Genomic DNA, 7,121 nt, shown 5'->3' on the forward strand with positions numbered 1-7,121 from the left:
ATGACATCGTGACAAGTGTCACTTTAGGTTCGCTTTTAGTATAGGTTAATTGATTGTATTCATATGGAGAAAAACTAGATTAAGATTTGTAAAAAAAAAAACAAAAAAACTAGATTAAGATAATAGGAGCGAGCTTAATCTAATAGATTTCAGTGCACTTTAATTAGGGTTAGAATCCAATTTATCTAATCAAATCATATAACTAGTAGTCAAATATATATAAGGAAGGATATAAAGATAAGATTTTTTTTATAAGGAAATGATAAAAATGTTTTTGAAGTTTTATTTTCGATAAACTTTGTAAAAGTTATCATATAAAATCCAAAATTTAATCATTTAAAAATAATAAGTAGTCCTGCAATTGGGTGTGCCCTTGAATGAATTTTTCTTCCCTATGGGTTCCACTATCAATTGTATCTCTCTTTTCCCTCAATTCTTCCCTCTATTCTTCGTTCTTCTTCCTTTTTGGAATAAGAGGTTCAATTCAACTCACTAATCGCTATATTTTTAATTACTTCGTAGATAAGCAAAGATTTGATTTTGTACCTCAACCTTTGTCCCATCAATCCCACCAATCCTAAGTTTATTCTAGTCCAAATCCTATGATAATCTACTTAGATTTAAGAGTAATCATAATATAAGTTAAAAAAATTGTATTAGATCAAAATATATGATGTTGAACAATTAGACGAATTTGCTATGCAATCGGATCCCATCAAAGTGCTCATTTTCTGATTTGACCCATGTGGAAATCCACTCCCCTATTGTAAATCGTAGATCCATAGTTATTAATAATTATTATGATGAATTTTCAACTTAATTAATTAAATAGATTCTTCAAAACACTCTATTTTACATTTATCTACATAATATTTTTCCTTTTCATGGACGGTTAAGTTAGTGGAATGCTTATGCCAACTTCTTTCTGTCTCTCTTTATTCCTTTCATTCATGAAAATTCTTCCTCTTTTTTCAATTCATAATTAGTTGATTATGGGCTTATGGCCACTAGGATTGAAATGATATCTTTGTCCCTATTTTTGTGTCATAACATGTTTTTATTTTAGGTGTGTTATTAAGAAGGTGGATTCAAACCCTTCATGAGTTAAAGTGGAATACATTCTCCGTTTATTTTATATGCAACACTTTGACTTATGTACTATCTTTAATTTAATGATTTTACAAATTCTTATTTGTGACCGGCTATACGGTGTGGCCAATCATTATAGGGGTTACAAATTCGTCAGTGTTATAGAGATTATTCTGTCACTGTTATAAGGGTAACTTAATTCTTATACAAGCGATCATGTGGTGAGGTTAGTTGCATACAAAACCCACTCCTTCACCAAAACTATTTTAGAAAAAAAGATATATAACCACAATCTCTAATTAAATTAGTATACATGACAACATGCAAGTAGTAATTTGGTAAAAGTTTGTGCTTAAAGTGAATGAATTTGGACCCCAAAATCTACTTGGAGATAGCATAAGATTAGTTGAAATGATGCAAATTAAATTCAAGGAAGCTAAGAAAGAGAGAAGTGGTCAAATGCAATGGGCATTGGCTTGGGCAGTCGAGCTCAAGAATGTCGAGAATAAAAATGCATGTAATCAATAACAAAGTGTAAATCAGAAATGAAGATTGCGGAAGTCAAGGAGCTCCTCTACCTATGCACCCAAAAGGGCTCCAAATGAATTGAAAAGAAAGCAAAAAGTATGAAGAGCTACAATAGTACTAAGGACAATACATAATTAATTGATTATATTATCTTAATGAAGTTTTGGCATAGTAACAAAGATTGAGAGAGTATAGAGTTTAAATGTTTAATAGATTGCAGGTTTGAGATCTTGCTTGTAAGTGTTGTTATAATAACCTTCGCACGCATCTCATATAGATCACTAATAAATCCAATAAAAAAGGCCGAGCTAATCAATTGTATGCGATTCAATTCGCATAACCAATCTAGAAAGTAGGTTTATATGTGTATGACGATTATAATTTTTTTATTCTTGGCGCATGGGACATTTCATCTCACTTATAAGTTGAAAAATAATTATGATGAAAGAATAAGGATAGAGGGAAAATTAAGGCCCTGTTTAGTTCATCTTAAAAAAAAAATATTTTATAAAAATAATTTCAGTTCAGTAAAAATAAGTTGAGTTTAGTAAAAATAATTTCAATTGAGTAAAATTAATTTCAATTCAGTAAAAATAATTTCATTTCAGTAAAAATCAGTAACTTTAAACAAAAAATATAATAGAGAATCAGTAAAAGTAATTTCAGTTCAACAAAATTAATTTTAGTTCAGTAAAAATGATTAAGTTCAGTGAAAAATAATTTATGTTCAGTAAAAATAATTTCAGTTCAACAAAATTAAGGTGAAGTGAACAGGACCTAACATAGAAGAAAAAAAAAAAAAAAAGAGAGAACGATAAAACAACAAAATTAACTAGATTGGAGAAAAAAAAAAGTGTAGCTAAATATACCATGTGAGTTAGCACATCATATTGCAAAACACAAATTCTTATATATGTGTGGCCATCCATTATAAGGTTACTCGACTTAGTGTAATGCTGTCCCCCCCCCCCCCCCTCCCCACCGTTTTTAAATACTTGCCCCACTTTTCTTTTTCGGCCGTTTTTAAATACTTGCTCCATTTTCTTATTTGGAAAGCTTTTACAATATTTAATTAATTTCTCTCACCTAGTGCACCCAACATTTATCAGATTTTATTAATTTCATATTCTCTCTCCTCCAATTTCTCCATTACTTTTGCTTTTTACATTTTTTATTCTTCCACCAATCCCACTACCTCTATATATTATTACTTTCTCCGATTTCTCCTAAAACTCCGTACATGGAGAAATGGAGCAAGTACTTAAAAACGGAGGGGGTAGGGGTTATTTGATCAGTGTTGAAGGGATTACTTCGTCAGTATTATAAGGGTTACTCGATCAGTGTTATAGAGGTTACTAGGTCAATATTACATGAGTTATTTGATTAGTGTTTTAGAGATTACTTTATACTTTTATAAGTGGCCACACACAAAACGGGTTGATTCCGAAATTTTAAAACTAAAATGAGGCTTAACTTTAGTAATGTAGAAATACCTTTTTGGAGGATTAAGATAAAGCTCATCAAATTTTACATCAACAAACCTTATTTTTTGCTTTATCTTCGCTGGAGTAGAATCTAACTGACTCTATAGGCTATGATTAACATACTGCCTAGTTTGCCTTACATAAACAAACCTTAGTAGCATTTTTTCTTTTTTTCTTTTTTTTTTTTTTTGAAAGAAACCTTAGTAGCATTTATGTAGGCATAACATACAAAAATTATTAAACTTATTTCTATTGTGTCTATAAAATCTGTATCAAATAATTTTTACTGAGGGTAAAAATTACAGTTTTCAAGTGATGTTGACTAAGTAGTCAAAATGCACACATTTCTAGGAAGACTAATTACCTTAACTTTTGTTAATCAAAATTCCTCAATGAGTAGAAATCCAGACTTTTTAGAGAGCCCACTGCTTTATTTCATCACAACATTATTATAACCATTTCAAGGGAACAAAAACTACAGTAACAACAACTGATATAACAGACTAACAGAGTATTATTTGTTTTTTAATATCCCTTTTCCCCAAGATTAAAGCTACTTTGTACATGAAAGGAAAAACTTTATATTATAAATTTATGCAGCTACAATTATATGCCAAAACTTAGTAATATATGAATATATGATACATAGTAACATAAGTTTTATCTAATATGAAGTGTAACATATTAGATGTCACTATTACTACTATTGGTTGCAGCTGATTGAACCAAAGGCTTTGAGGAACTTTCATTGACTAAACATGTTTGTTCTCCTTCAGGTGATTCTTCAATTAGTCTTGACAATTTCTCTACTAGTTCTCCTGCACTCGGCCGCATCGAAGGGTCTTCATCGATGCATGCCCTTGCTAGAGTTGCCATCGCAATTGCTCCATCAAACGAGTAGTTCTCCCCTAAGTCCGCGTCTATCCAACCCCTTAATTGATCCACATTTTCGGATTGGAGTATGGACTTAATTTTTTCGGAAAGCATAACAATTTCTCCTTCTTGAGGACTTATTACCGGGGTTTCCCCTGATAACATTTCTAACAAAACCACACCGTAAGCATACACATCAATGCTCGGGGAAATTGTACCTTGATTAATATACTCCGGAGCTAGGTACCCTTTGTCCCACGACGAAGGGTTTCTAGAGGAAAACTCTACGTCTTCTGTATCGTTCTCAACACATTTTGCCATGCCGAAATTCCCTACTTTTGTGTTGAATTCTTCATCTAGGAAAATATTTTTGCTCTTTATGTTACGATGGACATAAGTCGGGTGCATAATATGGTGCATATATTGCAATGCCAAGGCAACATCTAAGCAAATCCTAAGCCTCTGCTTCCAAGTTAAAAAGCAAGAACAAGAGGCTATAAAATGGCTCTTCATGGCTAATCCACCATGAATCCAATCCTTTAACGACCCGTTTTTGGCATACTCGAATACCAAATATGAATCATCTTCATCCATTATACAAGTCCCTAACACCCTCATTATGTTAGGATGAGTATGAATTGCATCTTGAAAAAGGCTTAAATCTACTTTGGAAAGATATTCCAATGTTGTATACTTTATTGCCAAATCCTTACCTTTGATTCGGCCATGATATACCTTTCCTTCAACGAGATTATGACAGTCAAAATCCTCTGTTGCCTTTTGCAGCTCCTCGACTGTATAACTCTCCAACATCATCTTGCTATTGCTTCGCGGGGTTGCTTCACCTTGACCATCCAGAGTACTCTGAGACCCCTCGAAAGAGATCTTCTTTTCGCTTGTTGTTCGTATACTTAAACTCAGCTGCTGCAGTTCAGTATCTACAATTTTTGCCGACAGACAGTTCTGCTGCTCTTTTTTCTTCCTCTGCAGTAAGAAAAATACAGCAAAACCCGCAATGCTAGCAACTACTACAAAGCAAACTACACCAACAGAAACTCCTAACTTCAGCATTTTCTTTTTCTTCTTTCGAGCAATGGCCTTGCCACTCATCTTAGATGGCAATCCTAAACTCGGCTCTTTTGGTTTCGCGAGAGATCCTAGAGTAGGTTTCTGATTCAGTGGAATCAGAACTGACAGTGAATGATCTTTGATAACTAAATCACCTCCACCTACTTTCAGTCTCTTATTCGCGCTGATTATAGCTTTAGCAGTGGTATTGAACTGTAAGGCTAAGGAAGACACAGTATCTCCTGCACTGACAGCATACGAAACCAACAGTCTGATACCTGAACTGATCTCAGAACTCGTAGGACAGGCACATCGTACAGGCACCGATACATTGATCTTCTCCAACAGATTCCATGGCGCGACACCTGCATTCTTCTCTCGAATAGCTTTGCAGGTAGTCAACCCTTCCAAAGAATCAGCAATCCCTTCAAAACTCTCACCAACAGCAGTTGTTTTCATCAGTTCTGCTTGAAAAACCCTGCTTTTTTCGACACACTTGCAACTGACAGGAATCAGCAGAGGCTGATTATTCGACAGATACTCAGTATCAGGAGAAAACCCGTTCACTTCTGCAACCCTGAATCGATTCAACCCCAAGTAGTATGTAAGATTATACAAAGAAGAATAGTAAGGATTTGTATGCAGAACAGCATAAGTACTGCACTGATTTTCGGCCGCATTGTTATTACATTCATAGTTCACTGATTCAACAGAGTTGCTTTCACAGCTAATCAGTTTATTGTTATGAGCAAAAATAGGGACAAACACTAGAAAAAAGAAGAAAATGAAGAATAACTTAGTGATTAGAGCAGCCATATGCTATTAATTCAGTACTAATAACTGATAAAACATATTATAGGACTAATAAACTTAAAAAATGAGAGGATTTTTAAAGTATAGTGGGAGAAAAATATATATATGTAGCATAGTAAGGTGAATATTTTGGATCTATACAACATAAAAAATTATGTGCTTAAAAAGGAGGAAATATTTATAATATATAGTGTAGATTATAGACAAGAGTATTGGGGTGCTAAAGCTGTACTAATATAGTTATTCAAATAGTTACAGCTGTCTGTTTGGGTTCATTGCCCACATTCCACTGTTTATGGTTCTGGGTTGGCTAACTATCTCAAGAACATAAAATTTGTAATCTTTTTGGAAACTTTAACATGCATCCGATGTAGAAAAGATCATTTCAACTTGATCGATGTTTTATAGAATTCATGATCAATTTGTGATAAGAATTTTTATTGTTGATTATTACTTTTTCCTCGGTTTAAAATTATAACTAGTGTGTGGCCCGGACGATGCCCCGGGTTGCTAGTTTGTACTTGTTTAATTTGCTAATTAAATTCAACTGTTTAGATAGTAAGACTTGTTGGTTTCGAGTTTAAGTTCTTGCTATAAACATTTTTTAGTTGTCAAACTCGATCATTACATAATGGAAGCAAATAGCAAAATAAGACATAAATTAACTTATCTAAGTTAACTATAATTTTGTTAGATAAAAAAACACAATAAATAAATGGCTAACATGGTAAGACTCTTAACTTAAGACTTGATGGTTTTCAGTTCAAGTCTTGTTATATCTATTTTTAGATACAAACCTAACACATGTGAAAGTGATATGTCATGTTTATAATGACATGTTTCGACTTTTAACACTATTTACAAACTCTAGCCTTTGTGATTTATAAATAGGAAAAGTATAATATGGGAGATTTTTTATTTTCTTCTTAATATAATAACTAATAAGGAAAACCCAAGTGACCAATGTATTGAGCCAAAATCTCGCACTCGCTAATTGTGAATTTATTTTATTCCCCCCCCCCCCCCCCCCCCCCCTTTTTTTTTTCAATACAAACACTATTTTTTTTATACCTCTACAACCACAAAATTTAAATCATCGAATGAGCAAAATTTCAATACAAACATTGTCGACTAAATTGACCATTGAGAAATTATAATCCGATAGAACACATTAAAAAGAATTGATAGTTTGATACCATCAATATCCATCTCTTTTACGTTAACCTCATCAAGGTTCATTAATACCAATTGACTGTTGGTGTAGTT

The 7,121-nt window shown here is 32.9% G+C and overlaps 1 pseudogene; it reads right to left on the reverse strand.

Annotated features, from left to right (window-relative positions):
• Positions 1–3,719: 3,719 nt before the first annotated feature.
• On the reverse strand, positions 3,720–5,858 carry LOC145616212 (protein LYK2 pseudogene; annotated as a pseudogene).
• Positions 5,859–7,121: the final 1,263 nt, after the last annotated feature.

The sequence above is a fragment of the Chenopodium album genome, chromosome 26 (assembly GCF_948465745.1).
Source record: "Chenopodium album chromosome 26, dcCheAlbu1.1, whole genome shotgun sequence".
Lineage (NCBI taxonomy): Eukaryota > Viridiplantae > Streptophyta > Magnoliopsida > Caryophyllales > Amaranthaceae > Chenopodium > Chenopodium album.